Raw genomic sequence first — 19,896 nt, 5'->3', positions numbered from 1 at the left:
TCTGTGACTTATGATTTTAAAAACTGGAATTTTGTATTTTGTATCTCTTTATCTCCTTCACCTATTTGGTCCATTCCTCCATTCCCAATTCTCTGGCAACCACCAGTTTCTTCTCTGTATTTATGAATCTGTTCCTGACTTTTTTTTTTTAAGATTCCATATATGTGAAATCATAGATTTGTCTTTCTCTCATTTCATTTAGCACAGTGCCTTCTAAGTCCATCCATGTTGTTGCAAATGGCAAGATCTCATTATTTTTTATACTGAGTAACTTTCCTTTGTAAATGTGTACCACTTCTTTTTTATCCATTGATCTACTGATGGACACTTAGGTTGCTTCCATATCTTGGCTGCTGTAAACAATGCTGCAACAAAATGGAACTGCAAATATCTTTTCCAATTAGTGTTTCCATTCTTTTTTCAGATAAATACTCCAAAGTGGAATTGCTAGATCATAATGGCACTTATATTTTTAATTTTTTGAGAAACCTCTATACTGTTTTCCATAGTGGCTGCCCCAATTTACATTCCCAGCAACAGTGCACAAAGGCTCCTTTTCTCCATATCCTCACCAATACTTGTTATTTCTTGATATTTCTTTGTAATTTTGATTTGCAGATTTCCCTGGTGATTGGTGATGTTGACCACTTTTTCACTGGTCTGTTTGGCTATCTGTATGTTTTTGAAAAAACATCTTTTCAGGTCCTTTGCTCATTTGTTAAGCATACACACACACAGACAGACACACACACATAGGTGCTGAGTTGTATAAGGTCTTTATATATTTTGGATATGAAGCCTCTATTGGATACATCGTTTGGAGATATATGTATCTATATAGGATATATCCCATTCAGTAGGGATTATCATTTTGTTGATGGGATTCCTTCACTGTACAAAAGCTTTTTAGACATTAAGGTAGTGATTTTTGCCCAGTTATGAATCAAGCCAAACTGTGCAAACCAAAATGGTGGCCAATGATAATTTGCAAATGAGTGTGAAGTTAGGGATCACATATCTCCTATATAATGGAGATTTCCTAAGTGGGTTAGATGCTGCACAGAATTTACAGGGGACCTGCTTAGAGGAGGGGCCTGATTGAAGACTTTCTTAGTTTACTCTTTCCATATTTTATATATACTGTTATAAATACACATTTGAAATAGTTTCCATTGGTTTAATGTGAAAGCTGAGCATCATATGAATCTTAAAGAACAGCTCAGGGACAGTACATGATTTTCAATCTCACTCTGGCATGAACATAGACAAAGGGAAAGGGAAGAAGGTAGATAAAGCTCTTTCCCATTTTAAGGAAATGACAATTTGTTTTCTGACTTTTAATATGAGGATAAGGATACAAAATCTTTCTACCAGTTAAAACTCTTGGGATTGAAAGTAACAGAAAACTTAATACAAACTGGATTAAAAAATAAATGAAAATTGTTTAGATAAATGAAGAGTCCTATAGAGGTGAGAGAAACTTTAGAACTGATTTGATCAAAGCTTCAGCTCCCTTTCTCTGAATTATATCAGCTTTGTTCTATAATCTGTATCTGTTTTATCCTCAGACTGGTTTCCTTTATGGTCACAAGATGGCTGTTAAGAGTAACAGGAATTACATGCTTTTTCACTTAGGTTCTCAGGAAGACAGAAGGATCCTTCCACCAACCATTGAAAAATGGTCTTGAGTTTTGTGTTTATTGGATTATCCCTGAAGCAATTCTTACGGTTAGGGTTTATGCCATGATTGACTTAGGACTGGGTCTACCTTCCCTACTCACTGTGGAAAGGGGTTTGGGAATAACTTCTGGCTTACACCAATTAGGACTAACCTTGGAAAAGTTTAGGTTACTCTCACCCAATTTATCTGAATACTACACAATGGGGCAAGAATGAAATGTAAGTTTCGATGACAACTACCACATCCACTGTAGTGTACCCTATTGCTCACCCACCACTGTAATAAGTAGGCATCTTCTTTCTGTCTCTGCAAAGTGTTTTAGCTTCATTTGGAGTTCCTTATGCTCTAGCAACCAGTGACAAGTTACCTACTCCCAACAAATGCAAAGTGCAATGGAAGAGAAAGAACAAAGTAATTGCAATGAAAACTCCCAACTAAACAGAGTATATATGGAAACATTACAGAGGAGTCACTGGTCTTTGTCATAATCTGTAGACAGGAGTAGTTAGGACTCCTGGATGACAGTGGTATGGGTTCTTTGTGCAGGTACTGTTTTGCTTGTGATGTTCTTTATGGCCCCATCTGAGATGGTCACTGGGAGAAGTTGCTCTTTTGAAGAGATTACAGGGGCGCCTCGGTGGCTCAGTTGGTTAAGCGTCCAGCTTTGGCTCAGGTCATGATCTCACGGTCTGTGGGTTTGAGCCCTGCATCAGGCTCTGTGCTGACAGCCAGCTCAAAGCCTGGAGCCGGCTTCAGATTCTGTGTCTCCCTCTCTCTCTGACCCTCCCTTGCTCGTGCTGTCTCTCTCTGTCTCTCAAAAATAAATAAAAAAACATAAAAAAAAAAGAGATTACACTATTTTGGCAGCTTATTTCCTATTAAGTTGCATGTAGAAATCTGAGGTTTAAGATTAAAGAGTCATAGGCTATTATCAGTCAGGCTTGAGGTTAACAATATATCTTCTTGTTAATATTAGGTTTTTTAACTAATTGCTCCTGGTTACTTCTGTAGGCAAGTAACTATGGCCAGAGACCATGTGTAGCCCAAGTTTTTACATCTTGGAATTTCTCTTTCCTAGTAGCCCTTCACACTCTGACAGTCTGAATTTAGTTTAACGGACCCTCCTCAGATCTCCGTTCAATGCACCTGCATTGGAGATATTCTAAAAAATGAATCTGCACTAGGGAGGGAAGGGCACAAATAATTCATTCCTCGTCTCCGTAATAAGCATGTTTCCAGTCACCTGCATAATGAGCATGATTCTTCCTTTAGTTAAGCAGAAATTAAACTATTCCATCTTTGGGATACTGAAGATTATTAGGATTTTAGACATTTTTTTTTTTTGAGAGTCTGAAGGGTGCTGTTCCTAAAAGTGTAGACTACAGAGTTCACTAACTTCTTATAACCTTGGTCACACAAGGAAGGGATGGTCTCTGAAATATTTCATTCAATCTATGTGTCATGAACACCACTGGTTCATCAATGAGAGTCAATTTATAACATCCATTATGCTAATAGAGAACCCCTAATTTCACTTATGAAAACCTGTTTAGAACATCCATTGATTAGCAAAGCCTCAGGTGTTAATGGAAGATAATGATAGCAGAAGCATTTATTGTTGCTATGTTTGGAATGCAGTGTTTCTGATTAAATGTCAGCTGAATACATCTAAAGTGCAAACTCTAGATTATGGCAACTGACAACCATTAGAGGATAAAGTAAATTAAGTAACACATATGTGCACATTTATATCACATTATGTACAGTAAAGTATTTTGATGGAAAGTATAACAGTAACAAATTCAAACTGACTTAACCAACATTCAATACACTATTCAGTATTCAATACTGAGAATAGTAGCAAAATGATCAGACTCCATGCTGATTTGATTTGAAGGCTCACATAATGGAACAATCTAGTATAGGAAGAGAAAGGGGCCAGAAAAGTGCTTATTTAAAAATTTCACAGTTTGTACTTTACATCCTTTTGCTTACATACAATGTTATAGATCTTTGTTTATTTGATCAGGGTTTCAGCTCCATTTCTCTTTCATTTTCTTGGTCACAAGATGACTGCCTTCAGCAACAAGGATCATATGCTTTCTCATTCACATCAAGAGGGAGAAAAGGAGCCATATTACACAATTTTGGGGCAAAAGTCCTATGACTGGTGCTCAATCCCAAACCGTATGTGGCTAAGGGAACATCATAGGTCAGGGTTATCCTAATTAGATTCACTTTGGGATAAAGGTGAAGTTAATTCCACCCAAATTTTTCAAGTGTGTGCTGCACAGTGTGGAAAAAGTGGAATAGATTTTGAGAAGGCAAGTGTCCACTACAATCATTTTCAAAGTGTATAAAGATATAACAATTACATTATTTTCCTGTTGGAGTAAACAAAGCGAAACTGAACTCTAAACATATGTAGTCAAGACTCTGACTCCATTATTTGGTGTTTGAAGGTTGACAGCTCCCAAGCCTTCATCTTGGAATGTTTTCTCTTGCCCTACATCTGGGCAGGCTGATGAGAAAGCCTGGCTGCTCCCCTCTTTGGGGCCAGTGGGAAATTCAAGCCACACAAACCCTGGCCCCTATGTAAAAATTTTCACCCTAGCATCACGCCCTAGCTACCATCAAACCCCCATGACCAGTCTCTTCCAATCTCCTTCCACCCTTCTTGCAGCTATTTTGGACTTGTTTGGGAAGCCTACCCAGATCTTCCAAGAAAGTCTCATTATGTGACTAATAAACCTTCTTACACCTTCTTGGTGCAGGTGTGGCATCAAAAGTCTTCTTTTTTAATTTAAAAAAAAAATTTATTCATCTTTAAGAGACAAAGCATGAGTGGGTGAGGGGCAGAGAGAGAGGGAGAAACAGAGTCAGTAGCAGGTTCCAGGCTCTGAGATGTCAGCACAGAGCCTGATGCGGGGCTTGAACTCACAGATTGCAAGATCATGACCTGAGCCAAAGTTGGACACTTAACCAACTGAGCCACTTAAGCGTCCGAACATCAGAAGTTTTGAAATGTGAACCGGATTTTAGGTGGGTATCCATCTCATTTCTGTGGGTGACTGCCACTGCACAGAAACTGCAACGGTCCTGAGTTGTGGTGTTTCATTATTCTTATCAGCAAGGGTAGCGTCTTACTCCTGAATCCCCCTGAATAGCACCAAAAAACCTGGAATACATCTTTTGTTCTTTCCTATGTTTTTGCTGCCCACATGCCTTTCAAATCCCGTTTGCCAATTTCATGGCTTCCACTTCAACTCAGGCTTCCACAATTCCTCATTCTAGTTGTTCTATCTGTCTTCTTTCCCTGTTTGTCTAGAGAAAACTTGTTCCCTATCTAATAATCCATCCTGTGCACTGCTACTGAAGTAATTCTCCCCAACCATACTTAAACAATCCATTCATTTTCCATTGCCTACAGGATAGATTTCAAACTCCTTAGCAGTTTGTAAAATTCTCCATCCCTCTTGATCCATCTACAGTTCCCATTTCTCCTGTCACATTCCCATGTATTCACACCCTTGCCTCCACTATCCCTACTTACACACTATACTGAACTCTACAGTTCACAGGCAAGGAGATACAGGCCGAGGTATGTGTGCCTTTATGTGGAGCGTCGTTGTCTCTTCTCACCTTGGCCAATTCCAGTACTGGTTCTTTAAGACTCCCCTTGGCTTTACATTTGTTGAGAAGTACTTCCTCTTTAACGCAGGTTGAATGAGGAGCTCCTCCTCCACATTTTAACAATAAATTTGCTTTCAGTGCTTGTTCTCACACTATCTGACATGATTGTCTATATCTTTCTCCAAAGTTGATCCTCTTGAGGGCAGGAACCATGTGTCTCATCACAAAAGGTCACAACCAATTAGGGTAATAAGCCTGCAAATACATACATAACAAAGGCAAATAATAATACAAGATGGCTTATGAAAAATACCCTGAAAAGTAATACAGTCATAAGTCCTAAAGCAACAGAGCCATAAATTCTAATACACGTAAGTTCTGGAGGAGATAAGAAGAGGCACTATGGAGAAATTGGAACTTCACACATGGCTAGTGAGAATGTAAAGTGTTTTTCACTTTGGAAAACAGTCTGGCAGTTTCTAAAAAGGTTAAACAGAGCTAGCAAATGGCTCAGCAATTCCACTCGTAGGTATATATATCCATGAAAACATGATGTTGACACAAAACCTTGTATATGAATGTTCGTAGGAGCATTATTCATAATAGTCCAAAAGTGGAAACAACTGATGCAGGGTTAAATGAACTATGAAAACATGATGTGAAGCGAAGGGAGCCGGTCACAGAAGACTACATGTTGCATGATCACGTTCATATTAAATGTCCAGAATAGGAAAATCTAAAAAGAGATAAAGTGGATTAGTGCCTATCTAGGCCTTAGGAGCAGGAAATGGGAGGAATGGGGAGTGACTGACAAAGGGTACAAGGTTTCTTTTGGAGGTGATAAATATATTCTAAAGTTGATTGTGGTGGTTGTTGCACAATTCTGTGAATATACTAAAAACCATTGAGTTTATACTTAATTTAAAAAAGCACAAAAAGCACAAATTACTGTGTGAAGGAAAGAAAGACTTCATGGAGGTGGTGAAATTGGGATTCACTGATTAAAAAATGATGTGAAAAGCAGAGGCAGTCAGTGTGTTGTAGTAAATAAACAGAGACTTTCATTGGGCAGTCCTGACTTTGGATCCTGCTCTGCCACTTGGTTCAATTACTCTCTGTAACTCTTCACCCTTATCTAAAAAGTGAATATATTAATATCCTTACCTTGGAGGATTAGTGTTATGACAAATTAGATTCAAAATATTTAGCCAGTCACATAAACTAATTATGCCAGCACATAGCAAATGTTCAATAAATATTAGTTTCCATTATTATTGTTAAGTCTGTTTATTATTGACTATTGGATTAGGTAGGACAGAGGAAACACATAAATATATCAAAGAAAACTCTATGAAAGTCATCTGAGGTTTCCAGCAGAAAGAGATGAGACACGAAATAGTATAGAGGTAACTGTACTCAGTATAAGAAGCATTTATTGAATACCTTTCTTCTAATCACTAAATACTATGATATTGCTGCACATACAAAGATAAGAAGTAAACTGACAGATAAACAAATGAAAAGTGGTCTTTGACTTGGTGGTCTAGTAGATAGGTAAATAAATTTGGGTAAGAAAGCATCATATTTATTATCATGGAAACCTGTTCATGATAGAAACACATGACCGAAAAAAAGGGTGTAAAGGAGTGACTTTTGAGCTCAGTATTGGAACTAGTCACTGACCACCTGAGCCTCCACTTACTGGAGAATTGTTAGGATTACTTGCTGACATTTTCTACTGCAAGTACCCAGCAGAGATTAAGGGTTGAGTCAATTTTGTTCAATGAAAAGATGGATAAAAGAACATCCAAAATGTTAAAAAATGCCTATTATACAATGACTGTGAATGTTCCAGAGATTTATGCTCAAAGTTCCCACTAGAGTATAAACTCCTTGAAGGCAAACACCTTGAATGAATCTGGTCCATTCTCAGATGGTCACAACTTAGCTCAGTAGGCCAAGTAGACATTAATAAAAATATTGCTAATAAAATGTTCTTCATATCCCTCTAGGTCAAAGATGGAAGAATCATTAACAAGTGACTTGCTAGTTGACTGTTTCTCTTTAACAGTTATTGACACTTTGCTATGAACACACACAAAAATCTATATAACCACTCTTCCTTTGAAATAAAACCCTGACATTTACGTCATTCTCTTTTCTTTTTCTTCAGAAATTACTTGACTGAAGGCTTGGAAAAAAAAGAGGGTGGCTTGGCAGCTGAAAATAAAGTGTTTCAAAAACAGAGATGGCATGTATAAATTGCTGTGATCAGGAGCTAAGGCCAAGAACAGAAATAATTCCTGAGCAGACTCTTTGACTGATGTCATATGGCCTGGAGAGGCTCTGAGCTTAGGTGCATTCCGGTGCTTGAGTGTTCAGATATGCAGAGATGAGATGGAGTAGTTGTCCAGTCAACTGTTTCTTGAGCACTTACTACCTGTCAGGCATTTGGCTAAGTTCGTTTTTACTGAACTCTGCCTGCAGGTGGTGGTGAAAACATCAGGCAGGTTTTCTCAGGAACAGTCCTACACACTCTCACATGGGAGTATCATTTTGGGGATGGTTTTATTTGCATGCATTAGGCATGGGAACTGGGCCCGTCATTCTAGAGGAACGAGAAGATATAATTAACAGGAAGTAGTTCCTGCGTCAACCTCTTTCAGAAAGCAACCCCTCCATGGACTACTCAAGCCATTGGAGGCGTGGCTGAAGATGGGGCCCACAGCTCGGGCCACGTGACACGCGTGTTGGCGTTGAGTGACAAGCGCAGCTCTGGGCGGGCCTTGGAGGAAATCAACTTCCGGGGGCAGAGGTGCACGAAGCCGGGTGGTGCGTGGGCTATCCCGACTTGTGTGGTTGGGGTCGCGGTCCCCCCCGACGGGTTTGGGGTCGTGCCCCAAGTGTGCGCGTGCGGGGCCGTCTGCTGGGGTGGCTCACCTGGCAGTTTGGGTGAGCGGCGCGGAGGCGGCGGCGGCGGGAGCCCGAGCGGGGAGCAGGTAAATGGAGGTTCGCCTTCCGGGCCTGGGTCTGGGGCCGGGGCCGCGTGAGGCGGGGGCGCGCCCCGAGGCGGCCTGGGCGCGGGCGGGGAGCGCGGCCCGGCTTCCGCCTCTCGCCTGCTCCTGCCTCTCCCTGGGAGGTCGCCGGGCCGGGAGTTGGAGGTGTGACCCGCCTCGGGCTGGAACGCAGCCTCGCCGCCTCGGCCGCGAGTGCCAACCGGTACTTGCTCTGCCGGCAGGTTTCAGCCCTTGCACGTTCCAGAATCGAATATTTCCGAACGTCCACGGACAAGTACACGTGATTATTGTGTCACCGAAGCTCCCACCGAACGGAGACTTAGATCCTTGTCGAGTTTTCACCGATGGCGCCTGATTTATGTTTCCCCCTCTGCTTTGCTGTGTCCACCGGCGTAAAAGCTCTGCAGCGTCCGTCAGCCTCATCACCTGATAGATACTCTGGGCCACATGTTGCAATACAAGGGGCGTTTTGGGGTTAAGGCAGGAGCCAGTAACTTTCCAAGTGGTGAGGCATCTTTCATCCCTATTCGTGCGCCTCCTTCCCCACAATAAAGATGTTTCTTCCATCTGCCCAAGTTGTGTACTGTGGTGGAAAGCTTTGGACATGAAACCTATTTCCGGCTTCACTTTGAGGAGTGGTAACCCTATTAAAAGGAGTGCTGGATGTGTTTTTGGTAGGAGGAAATTGCTCCTGCTACTTGTACTTGCTTCCATGATGGGAGTTGGGGCAGAGCATGATTTCATAGAGGAAGTCCTGGCCACCGCTGGAGGTGACTCAGTGGCCCCTTAAGAATTCCGACTCTTCTGAACTGTCCAGATATTATGATGCCACCTTCCTCTCCAAATATTTATCCGGCCGGTAGTTGGTGATGGCTTTTGGGAGTAGTTTGTTGCCTGGTGAATTGGGTTGGGCTAACATTTCACCCTACAATTTTAAGACAAAATACCTGGAATATTCAGTTGGGTGGGACGACAGGGAGTGACAATAGATCCACTTTGGTCTCTGACATCAGAGAGCTCTACGCTTCTAATCCTCTCATTTGCCCTGTGCTACAGTTTCTGTTGCAATGAAGGGATTGGCTGTACTTCCTGTATCTGTTAGGTAAATGGAGCAAGGAGGATGCCCGGGAGAGCGCACCTGTGTGGTGCTGTCTAGCCAGTAAATTGTGTGGTCGCCAATTGCCCTGGTTACAAAATTGGCTGGCTAGGAGGTGGTTCTGTGTGCTTGGAAATCTTATTATGAATTGGTTTCCTAGCAACAGTATAAGCCAAATGGAATAAACATAAAGAAAACAAAGTGATGAAAGTTAAAATTTACCTCTTTTATTACATGGAAAAATGTATCTTATTGGAGTAATCAGCTCAAAACTTCTTAGAGTTTTTGTAATCATTTTAATACCCCAGAGAAAAAGAAACTGCAGAGTCATAAGAGAGGGACAGCATGTATCTATTTTTTTAGTGACAGGACAGCACTTTTTTTTTTTTTTTTTGGTGACAGTAAAGGAAGAGAAAGAAGGAAAGATGGCTACTAATAAGCTGTTCTGAAGGTTAAATGGATAAATAGGAATTTTCTGCGTAAGAGGCATTTTATCTTGTATCCCTAGCTCTAGATGTATGATTTATAAAGTATATAGGATTGTTATAAATAAAGCTATATGAAGGTTTATTGTATTTCTCTAAATAGAAGTTGGGGTGGCAGTGCATTGGGCTGGATAAGACCATTTCCATTAGTAAATTGCAAGTGGAATGTTAGGTAAGTTGTTTCTGAATTCTGGCTCATAATCACAATGCTCCTTTATCAACCTGTTGCTTATGACTTTTGGTCTTCCTTGTAAGCTCATCAAATTTTGTTAGTTTCTGTTCAGACAATGAGAACATAATAAAAAAGGCAACTCTCTTTAGATTCTTTGTATCAGTATGTGTTCTTATTGATAAATCTTGATGATAAATTGATTTTTTTGATTTGCAGTACTTCTAAGGATATTTTGGTTTCCTCACTGTCTTACCCCATCCCCCAAACCCAGTGAACTGGGGTTAGCTCATTTAATTTGATGTGTATTTTTCAAAAGGGAGTGTCCTGTGTCCTTTGAAATTTAGGTTTATTGAGGTATAATTTACAATTAAAGTCATCATTAGGTTACAGGTTATATATGGATCTTTGACTGTGGGAGGATTGGTGCTTCTCTAACCCTCAGGTAGTTCAAGGGTCAGCTGTATTTCATTTTCTTGTCCGATTGCACTGGCCAGGACCTCCAGAATGATGATGAATAGGACAAGTATGAGCAGGTATCCTTGCCTTGTTTTTTCTCTTAGGAGGTAAGGCTTTTACCATTAAATAGTTAGCTGTTTTTTGAAAACAGTTTTCATCAGATCGGGGAAGTTTTTTTAGTTTCTAGTTTGCTGATACATATATTTTAGCATGGATGAATATTGTATTTGTATTTTTTTTTGTTGTGGAAATCATAGTTGATTATAGTAGAAAATTGGAAATAAAGAATCCTATGAAGAAAAAAATGCTGACTCATTTCAGTTAACATGAAGTAAGTTCTGCAGACATTTTACTGGTTGTTCTTTTAGTCTTTTTCTTTTGCAAACATTTTAAAAACAAAGTTATAAATACTTTATATTTTTCTCTTTTCAACAGCATTACATTGTAAGTGCTCTCTACATCATGAATTTTTTGAGAACTTGATTTGTAAGTTCTTGATTTATAGTTAAGCTTTCCCCATTAGCATTAACATTAAACATCTTTGTCCATAACTCTGATAGAATTTTTTTTTTTTTTTGAGAGAGAGCACTTGCGTGTTTGAGAGGGGGGGAGGGGTTTGATGGAGAAAAAGAATCCCAGGCAGGCTCCACTCTGTCAGTGCAGAGCTCTGTTTGCAGTTCGAACTCAGGAACCTGTGAGGTAATGACCTGAACCAAAATCATGAGTTGACATAACTGACTGAGCCAAGTCACCCAGGTTCCGCTTTTCAGATTCTGAATATACACTACCTCTTTATTTTATTTGATATTCTTAGAATTGGTCCTCTGGGTTATTTATTGTAATAAATTTTGGAGCAAAATGTGGTAGTCAATGTCATTGACTTTCTGGGCATCACTTTAAGATAGACTCCTAGAAGTTCAGAAACTCCGTGTACCTTAGATTTATTTAATCTAGTTCAAACCATTTCTTTTATAGATTTAGAGTCTAAAATGATTGAATGACTTTTTGGCATGTGTTGTTTTGCTGCCAGTGATGTAGATAGAATTCTTGATGCTTTTAGTGTAGTGTGAAATACTGTTCATATTCTTCTTGGATAAGAATTTTAAAAATCTTTGAGCCTAGCATCATGCAGATGCATATACAGAGTTTCTAAAAATTCCCTGCCTGTTGTTTTATTGAATTCCAACCAGTACCTTTTGAGGTAGGCAGTATTACCCCCATTTCCTCAATTTCCAGAGAAATTGAGCCTCAGACAAGTGAGCAAACTTATTCAAGGTTGCATTAATAGTAAGTCGTAGAGCTGGGATTTGATAACAGGCCTTCCTGAAATTTCTTTTTATTCATAGGCCACACTGCCAATACTGAGTTCTTTTGTTTTGTTTATCTTGTGTTTATTCTGAATCTCTTTTAATTTTGATGCTTAGAATAAACTCATTAAGCAAACTAATAACTCAACATGAGACGGTATCAGTCACTTCTAAAATGTTTACCCAAATTTATCTTTTTATATTTTTAAATTTTAAACTAGTTAAAACATTTCTTTATCTGTACCCTCTTTTTTTTTTTTTAACTTTTACAAAGAGTGTTGTTAGCTATGTGACATATAATCCTACTAAAAGAATTAGGGATATATTTAATGTTACTGGCAAAGGACACAATTTTTAAAATTTTGAAATGGGGTGCATATTGTTAATTACAGGTTTAATAGATGAAAAGCAGAGTTAATGTTACTTTAAAATGCAACATGTAATAATTCTATTGTAGTTTTTCTTAGAAGGATATGCACCTTTTGGTATTTACATAACTCAGTCCAACACATTGTTGTCATATAGACTAACTATATGAACAAAGTAACCGCTGTTTCGTAAAGCATGAAGTCACTTTTTTTGCTATTCAGGGAAGACTGACTTTCTTTTCCCTTTGCCAGCCTTGTTATCATTGACCATGTGCATCTCCTACCAAAAGTAGGCCGAGCTGTAGGAGAGGCCAGCCAGATTGCCTTTAATGTTGTGTCCAATCTTGTGGTGGTAAGAGAGGGTCTGCATGATCATTTCAAGATGCTTTACTTTTTTATTATGAGAATTCAGAAAGGACTTCTACCATTGTAGTAAAGGTAGTGTTGCAATATTATGCAAGATCCAGTAATCTGGGTGTGCTTCACTGACTTACACGACTAGTACTAAAAACTACATGGGTAAAGGTATCTGGGTGGTTGAGTCGGTTAAACGACTGACTTTGGTTCAGGTCATGATGTCACGGTCAGTGAGTTCGAGCCCCTCATCCAGCTCTGTGCTGACAGCTCAGGGCCTGGAACCTGCTTCAGATTCTGTGTCTCCCTCTCTCTCTGCCCCTCCCATGCTCATGCTCTGTCTCTTTAAAATAAATTAAAACATGACAAAAAATAAAACCTGCATGTGTGGCTATCATTAAAAGATAGTTAATTAAGGTGAGAGTATCATTATTTTAATTATGGATTTAATAAAGACAACTGAGGTTATAACTTTCACTCCAACATTTTGCCTAAATTGGGCATGAAAATTTGAAAATAAGCCTTAAAATAAAATAATTGAAAATAAGCATTAAATGGGCCACCTTTTCCTGAATCACAGGACAAATTGAAATGAATATTTATTTTCTGTTCTGCAAAACAGGAAAAAAAAAGTGTTTATTAACTGCTGATAAGGCAGTTAGATATTTTAAGTTTCTTCTTTTGTCTGTTATGCAGAAGAGGGACATTTTATTAATTTCATTTTAGGACTAGTTTCTGTTTAATGTGAATGGTGTAAAATATCTCCTGCTTATTTACTATATTGATTTTTCCCCTCCAGTCATATTATTTAAGGATATTTGTGTAGTTCCTTTTGTAGGAGACTTTATCTTCATTGGTACACTGAGTTTATTTTCTATAGTTACAAAGTTAGGTGTTACTGATCTTGCTTCTCTTGTTATAAGTAGGAGAGGAAAGTGTCACAGTCATTAACATACAAAGTGATAAACATATGGTTGATGAGAAGTCCTCTGAGCACTTTGAATCTAGTCAGATTGCAAATTGTTTTATTGTGTGATTCCTGCAAAATACTTAGGAGTAGAAAATCTTATGAACAAGTGAGGCAACATATACGAAATTTTTGGATGATTTTTCTCTCACATAGAGGGACCATGGATATTATTATCATAGTTACTTTCAGCTGAGTAAAATAATTCAGGGGATTTTTAGGTGGTGAATTGGGAATTATAAGGCTAGATCTTATTCTTTAACCAGAATATGCTTTTTTCCCCCACTTTATAAAATATTTGAAACTGCATCTATTGATAAAGTGTGCATGTGCGCACGCAAGCATGCATATGTGTATACTTTGGGAAGTAAATTTTAGGAAGTTTTTGGTCATTATTTCTTGCAATATTCTTTTTGCCCCTTTCTCTCTTCTGGGACTGCCATGGTTTTTATGTTGGCATGCTTGATGGTTTCATATAGGTCTCTGAGAATCTGTTCATTTTTCTTCATTTCTTTTTCTTTCTGTCACTCAGATTGATTAGTCTCAATTGCAAAAACCCAGACATTGGCTTGTGGGTAGGTTTGTCTGTCACCTATTGAGTGTATTGGGTGTATTTATTGGTGTATAACACACAATGTTAGACATATGGAAAAGAAACCGGCATTTACAAGGATTAAGAGTGATCAAGGAAGAAATCAAGACAAAAGCTTTAGCATTATTAACAGAAAGTTGGGAGTTAGAGAGGAGGAGTTAATGAGAGAATAAAGAGTGGTTGCGTTACTAGAAATTTCAATAGGGGTGAGTGACAGGTTCAGTAGGAATGATAGACTAGTACAAAAAGAAGGATACAGAGTAGTAGTAAGAAAGTAAATTTTACAGGTTGAGATCCTGGAATGGAGGCTGTCATGTCAGTATCACAGATATCATAGTGACTACATGTGTTTATGGACCAATTAGTGCAATGATACATTGTGATATATGGAGCCATGTCTAATAGGAGCAATAATAGTAACCATTATTTTTAAGTATTGGTAATGTAGCAGGTACTGCACTGGGCACTTTGAAACATTTTTAAAAATGTTTTATTTATTTTTATTTTTTTAATGTTTATTTATTTATTTGTTTTTATTTTTGTATTTATTTATTTTTTGACAGTATAGGTTTTATTTATTTTTTTAACTTTTTTTTGTGGTAACTTTATTTTTTATTTTTTTTGAGAATATAACACTATTTTTTTAACATATGCAATTATTTTCCATCATTTACAATACAGTAGTTACAATGACACTCCAAATGGATAAGCAAAGTAAAAAATCAGAACCCCAACTTCTATTTCATGTAATTAGACTTATACAGAAATTAGAAGGTTAAGTAACAACTAGTTAATCACCTATTTTCACAGCTATCTGCAGTGGCAATCATTATATAGCAGCTTATCTATGATACATTCAAGATACATGATACAATTTATTACTTGCCCATAAGCTAAAACACAGCCTGCTTAATACCTTTCCTTAAATTCCACCTCTATACTACAATATACTTGAGGTCCATGCAAAAAAGTAGCTACCTTTTATATAGGAAATGGATGATTGAGTCTTTGGTTGTTTATTTATTTTTGAAAGACAGAGACACAGCATGAGCAGGGGAGGGGCAGAGAGAGAGGGAGACAGAATCACTCTGCTGATTCTGAGCCAAAGTTGGCCGCTTAACCAACCGAGCCACCCAGGTGCCCCTCAAACATTTTTTTAAACACTTCTTTTCGATTATTTTTTTTATTGAGGCGAAACTTACATAACATACAAGTAATCATTTTAAAGTATAATTAGTGGCATTTAGTACATTCACAATGTTGTAGAATTCTGTCTAGTTCCAAAATATTTTCATCACCCCAGAAGGAAGCTGGGCACCCATTAGGCAACCATTCCCATTTCCCCTTTTCCCCAGCCCCTAGCAAACACAGTCTGCTGTCTCTATTGATTCACCTATTTTGGATATTTCATATAAGTGAAATCATCTGATGTGTAGCCTTATGTGTCTGATTTCATTCACTTAGCGTAATGTTTCCGCAGTTCATCGATGTATTAATACTCCATTTCTGAGTAATTTGTTGCATATTTAATATATAGCACTTAACACACTTTCTTTATCTATTCATCCATTTATGGACACTTGGATATTCCCACCTTTTTGCTGTTGTGCTAATTCACTATTGTGAATAGTGCTGCAGTGAACACTTGTGTACCATTATTTGTTTGGGTACTCGTTTTCAATTTTGTTGGGCATATATGCAGGAGTGGAGTTGCTGGGTAATGTGGTAATTCTGTGTTTACCATTTTGAGAAATTGCTAGGCTGTTTGCTTTTATTTATTTTTTTTGGTTATGACCATCTCAATGGGTGTGAACTACCTCATTGTGGTTTTAATTTGTATTTCCCTAATGATAATATTGATGATATTTCCCTAGTGATAATATTAAACAGCTAAAAGTGTTTTTTTTTTTTGGTTATTTTTTTATCTTTCTTGAAGAAATGTTTATTAAGTGTTTTTGCTTATTTTAAAATTGGATTGTTTATGTTGAGTTTTAAGAGTTTTTTTTTTTATATTAGGGGGCACATGTGAGTGGGGCGGGGGCAGAGAGAGAGAGAGAGAGAGAGAGAATTTTAAACAGGCTCCACGTTCAGCTCAGTGCAGAGCCTGCTGTAGGGCTCCATCTCACAATGCTGGGATCATGACCTGAGCCTTAGTTGGACACGCAGCTGACTGAGCCACCCAGGTGACCCGAAGAGTTCTTTATGTGTTCTGGATACCAGACCCTATTAGGTAGATGATTTGCAAATGTTTTCTCCCATTCTGTAGATTGTCTTTTCCCTTTCTTGATAATGTCCTTTGATACAAAAAAGTTTTAAATTTTGATTAAATTCAATTTAGTGAGTTTTTCTTCTCTTACCTGTGCTTTTGATGTCATACCTAAGAATCCATTGCCAAATGAAGGTCATTAAGATTTGCCCCTATGTTTTTTTCTAAGAGTTTTGTAGTTTTAGTTATATTTAAGTCATTGATCTATTTTGTGTTAACTTTTGTTAATTGTGTGAGGTGGGGGGGGTCTATGAAATTTTTTAATTAAATATTTCAAACCTTTAGGGTAATAATACTGCATATATTTTTGTATCCACTTATATGGTGCTTGCAGATTCTGGAAACTTTTTTTTTTTAAGATTTTACAAATATTAACTCATTTAATTAATAATATCCAAGTGTACTCACTACTCATTTTTTCTAATATTGGCATTGCCTTTTGCTTCGTATTTTTTAAGAGGAATAATTACTGTTGATATAATTTACACCTTTGAACCCATCCCCTTCTCTCCTTGTCCAAACTGTAGCACTATTCTGAAGTTGTAGTTTATCATTTGTTACATGCCTTTTTAACTTTACTGTGGTTGTGTACCCATAAGAAGTATGTGTAATGTCTTTTTAAAGAAAAATCATGAAAATGATGTCATATTTTATTTTGCTGCTACTTCCTCTGTTTATTCAACAATACATTTATGAAATTTATCTGTCTATACATATAACACTAGTTTATTCATGTTCATTAATTTATCATATATGATTTTTACTAATTATTAATCAATTTCCTCTCTCTAAATGGACTTATAGGTTCTTTTTTTTGTTTCTATTTTAAATAACATGGCAATGAATTTTTTTTTATCTTCTCTGATGCACATGAAAGAATTTTTCTAGGTTCTGTCATAGAATTTGCTGGTTCTTACTGTAAGAACATCTTCAAATTAAATATTACTAGATTATTCTCCAAAGTCATTGTTCCAACTTTTACTTTTATTAATATCTGAGAGAGTGGCTCTCCATCCTTGACAATAATTGGTATAATTACTTTTGGATTTTTTGCTAATCTGATGAATATAAATATCATTGTCACTAACATATCTCTGTCTCTGATTACTAGTGAGATTGACCATTTTTCTGTGTATTTCGTGGTCACATGGATAATTCTGTGAATTGTCTATTCATATATTTGTCATTTTGGTGGGATGTTTGAAGAGGATGGTGGTAAACATGGATGTTCAATACTCCATGTTTAACTGGTAGTGCCTCCTACTCATTCTGGCTTTGGATGCAAGTACTTACTTAAGGCTTCTGCAGATGAGAAAACCTTAACTGACCTTCCAGAGGAGTTCAGATTCCTTTCTCCTCTCAATCTTTGCAACACCTATATGCTTGCTTGCGTTTTTACAGCTTACTTCTCTCTCTTTGCCAGATTTGATGGCAAGGGCCAATTTTGCTTACCATTACATGTTTAGCACCTCACAGGTGTCTTGAACATCAAAGGGTTAGCTACTATTTGTTGAGTTAATGAACAAAAGGGAAAATGAATGATGACTAAGGGGAGCTGATACATAAGACATTGTGAAGGAGCCAAGGCATCTGAGGAGATGAAAGCACGGGGATGAGCCTGAGGTTTCAACACTTCTAAATTTGTATTGTAGTTTACAATGTATTGATATTTTCTTTTCTAATCTTAGTGGCTGTATTGATCATTATATTCTACAGTTCCACATAGTTGATTTTTATTACATAATTGTTAGATGAATGAAAATAAGATCTTAACTGACTTAAAGACTTTAGAAATGGATGCTCTAAACTTTGGATTGTTGATAGTATACTATTCTGCCTACTGTTTATGAAGTTACTTAGTTACCCCACTATATTATTGGTGTACATTATTTTACTTGGGTCTTTGGATCTAAGGCATGTCTCTTGAAAACGTTACCTGACTGGGTAATATTTTTTATCCATTCTTCCAATTTTTGCCTTTTGATTAGAGTTTTTGTCAACCCATATGTTACTGGTAAGATAGGACTTATGCTTGCCATTTTACTATTTGTTTACTGTATGTATTAAGTGGGTTATTTATTTATTTTTTGGTTCCTTAATTCCTCTATTATTGCTTTCTTTTTTGTTAAATGGGTATTTTCTAATGTGCCATTTAATTCCTGTGTTTTTTTTACTGTATATATTTTTGAATTATTTTCTTAGCAATGTCCTTGGCAATTACAAATAATATCTTAATTTATAATAGTCTGTTTGGTGTCTTTTTGGACTAATACCAGCTTATTCTCAAATTTATAAAAAGTTTGCTGTAATATAGTTCTATTTCTCCCCCTTCTTTTGTGCGATTGTTGCACAGATTACTTCTTTCTACACTTTGTGCCTATCAACACAGATTTGTAGTACTTTGTGCAATTGTCTTTTAAATCAGATATGAGAAAAAAAGAGTTACAAACAAATTTACCTTTGTAGCTACCTTTACTGGTGTTGTGTTATTTATTTCTTTATGTAGGTTCAAGAACTATTATCCTTTCATTTCAGCCTTTAGGACTCCCTTTAATATTTCTCATAGGTAAGAACTGCTGGTGATGATTTCTCTCTGTTTTTGTTTATTTGGGTGAGTCTTAATTTCTTCAGTTTTGAATATTAGTTTTGCTGGATATAGAATTCTTGGTTGGCAGTCTTTTTCTTTCAGTACATGAAAAGTGTCATCCCACTGCCTTCAGGCCTTCATGATTGCTTATAAGAAATCAAATTAAAAATCTTTTCTTGGATTCCTTGTATGTGATTAGTTGCTTCTTTCTTGCTCCTTTAAAAATTCTCTCTTTGTCTTTGGCAAAAGTTTGGTTATGATATATTGAAGTGTATATCTCTTCATATTTATCCTATTTGGAATTGTTGAACTTCCTGGATGTGTAATTTTTCCAACAAATTTGTGTACTCCCATAGCCTGATTTCTTCAAATATTCTTTCTGAGCATTTCTTCCCCTGCCCCCCTCCCCTTTTCTCTCCTTTCTGGTGCTCTCATTATGCATATGCATATGTTAGTATGCCTGCTGGTTTTCCACAGGTCTTTGATGATCTGTTTATTTTCCTCATTCTTTTTTCTTTCTGCCCTTTAGACTGGATGATCTCAAGTGACCTATCTTCAGGTTCACTAATTCTTTATTCTTTTAGCTCAAACATGCTGTTGAGACCTTTTGGTAAATTTTTCATTTCAGTTAGTATACTTTTCAACTACAGATTTTTTCTTGTTGTTGTTTCATTTCTGTGATTCCTGTATTTTCATTAGTATTCTTCATTTTGTGAGACATTGTTGTCATAATTTCCTTTAGTTATTTAGGCATGATTTTCTTTGGTAATTTGAGACTGTATCTATGAACATATATAAAATAGTTGATTTTAATGTCTTTGTTTAGTAAGTAGACAAATTATTTCTGGGTTTCCTCAGAAGTAATTTCTTTAAAAAAATTTTTTTTAATGTTTACTAGAGAAAGAAAGAGAGAGA

General features: G+C 37.1%; 1 protein-coding gene and 1 long non-coding RNA gene across 7 annotated transcripts in view; one reads left to right on the top strand and one right to left on the bottom strand.

Moving 5' to 3' along the window:
• LOC115305584 overlaps positions 1 to 5,731 on the bottom strand; it is a 45,485-nt gene extending 39,754 nt beyond the window's left edge. For all 4 annotated transcript variants that reach the window (XR_003914865.1, XR_003914861.1, XR_003914863.1 and 1 more), the window contains exon 1: positions 5,324 to 5,731. This is a non-coding gene — a long non-coding RNA (uncharacterized LOC115305584). The remainder of the gene's footprint in view (positions 1 to 5,323) is intronic.
• Positions 5,732 to 8,093: 2,362 nt separating this feature from the next.
• The window catches only part of CCDC91 (coiled-coil domain containing 91), a 329,701-nt gene continuing 317,898 nt past the window's right edge, over positions 8,094 to 19,896 (top strand). For all 3 annotated transcript variants that reach the window (XM_029954362.1, XM_029954358.1, XM_029954359.1), the window contains exon 1: positions 8,094 to 8,313. The gene's annotated coding sequence lies outside the window, so the exon portion shown is untranslated. The remainder of the gene's footprint in view (positions 8,314 to 19,896) is intronic.

The sequence above is a fragment of the Suricata suricatta genome, chromosome 10 (genome assembly GCF_006229205.1).
Source record: "Suricata suricatta isolate VVHF042 chromosome 10, meerkat_22Aug2017_6uvM2_HiC, whole genome shotgun sequence".
Lineage (NCBI taxonomy): Eukaryota > Metazoa > Chordata > Mammalia > Carnivora > Herpestidae > Suricata > Suricata suricatta.
This window is presented reverse-complemented; position numbering and strand designations above follow the sequence as displayed.